Source organism: Lissotriton vulgaris, chromosome 7 (assembly GCF_964263255.1).
Source record: "Lissotriton vulgaris chromosome 7, aLisVul1.2, whole genome shotgun sequence".
Taxonomy (NCBI): Eukaryota; Metazoa; Chordata; class Amphibia; order Caudata; family Salamandridae; genus Lissotriton; species Lissotriton vulgaris.
This window is the reverse complement of record NC_141695.1, coordinates 1,718,353,828-1,718,355,857: the sequence shown is the minus strand read 5'-3', so window position 1 is coordinate 1,718,355,857 and position 2,030 is coordinate 1,718,353,828.

Here is a 2,030-nt window from a genome sequence, read left to right as displayed (position 1 = left end):
GAGTGCTGCATAAATCATACAACAAAGGAAGCAGGGACCTCTAGGTAGTTCCCACGTGTAGTTGTAGACAGCACCTTTATATAGAGCACCCCACAACACCACCGAAACTTTGAATCTGCTCACCTCAAATGCCTGTCTCTAGCAGTGTTTTTAAGCATAGGATTAGCACAGAGCTATCCATGCCAAGTTAGAGAGTGACAAAGCCTTTTGACATTTTTACAGCAAAGTCTATAAGCATGGGATTAGCAAGTGCCAACCACACAGCTTGAAAACTACAAAAGCTGTTTACTATTCCAGGCACAGTATTACAGCTTTGGATTGGTAAAATACTTTCCAAGCCAACCTAAAATGAATAAAAGCAACCCTTGACACGTGTTTCACTCTTGTTAGAGCTGATCAGAGCGGTATAGTTTTGGTCCAACACAAGAGAGCACCCAGTATAAGTCAAAACAATGACCTTTCAAGCTTAGAGTGCTGCATAAAATATGTAAAGAAGGAAGCAGGGAACTCTGGGTCATTCCCAAGTTAAGGTGGAGAGCAGCTCCTTTATATGGAGCACCCCACCCCACAACACCACCAGCACTCTGAATCTGCTCACCTTAAATGTCTGTTTCTCTAGAAGAATTTGTAAGCATGGGATAAGCACAGTGCCATACACATCAAACTAGAGAGTAAAAAAAGCCTTTTTCCATTTTTACAACAAAGTCTTTAAGCATTCGATTAGCAAGTGCCATCCACGCCGATCTGAACAACAACAGAAACCTTTTACCAAAAAAAGGCACATTATTACAACTTTGGATTAGTAAAATACCATCCAAGCCAACCTGAAATGAATAAAAGCAACACCTGACACGTCTTTCGCTCTAGTTAGAGCTCGTCAGAGAGGTACTGCTTTGTCTAAACACAAGGAAGCACCCAGTATAAGTAAAAAAACAGAACATTTCAGGCTTAGAGTGCTGCATAAATTATGCAAAAAAAGCAGGGAACCCAGGGTAGTTCCCACGTTTTAGGTGGAGAGCATCTGCTTTGTCTGGCATACTCTTGCTTGTATTCTGAGTCAGGTAGGACCTGGTCTGGCAGTTCAGGCTGTACTGTTCCAATTGGAGCAGGTATTTGCATATAGCTGGATCCAAATTGAAGTGGCATTGTGTGCAAAACAATGATAGGCTGGGATCTGGACCAAGTGAATACCAGTGGTTGAGATTCGGCCCTGAGTGATTACCAGTGACAGAATAATTCAAGTATTTTTTCACTTTTTTGTGAACATTTTTGTATACTTTAATGTTTAAAGCTCCCGCTCTGTAAATGTTTCTGTTGCAGCCGTGACCAGTGCAGATAAGAGCAGTGGGGCGGTGGGGGGCGGGTTGAGGGGGGATTCGACAGATGACCATGAGGGAAAATTAAATAAATAATTGATTTTCCCTCGTCGTCTGTTGAAATCCCCCTACCCACCCGGCCCACCGTCCCACCGCTCTTACCTGCACGGGCAGCGGCTGTTCTGTTGTCAAAAAACAAGCTCCCAAAACTGGAGTTTATCTCCTCAAAACAAAAAACAAATGGCCAGATTATCATTTTCCCTGCCTGTTTTTGGCTAGGCAAACTTTTTTATTGTCAAGAAACAAACCCCCCAAAGCAGTTTATCTCTTGAAAACAAATGGCCAAATTATAATTTTCCCTGTCTGTTTCTGGAATATGAGTGGCGGTTGTCCCACTCTAAACAGGTCAGGAAGACCATTATCTTGACCCTACTGTACAGTCGCGGATGGACCGCGGGATCAAGGGTTTCCATGGCAGGAGCCAGAGGAGGGTCTGCTGGTGGCAGACTGGCACTTTCCCAGTACTTTTTCCAACTCTAAATACAGCAGGGAAGCCATGGCTTGGCCTGGCAGGAGGAACTCTGTGTTAAGGTATTCTTCTCACTCTGCCAAACCCTAACCTTCTCAGTCACATTTTTGGTCTTCAAAGCCCTATGGTGGGGCAAGCTTAGAAGTTGTACTAAAGGATGGCTGCACTATGCCAGGTCCCTCTAA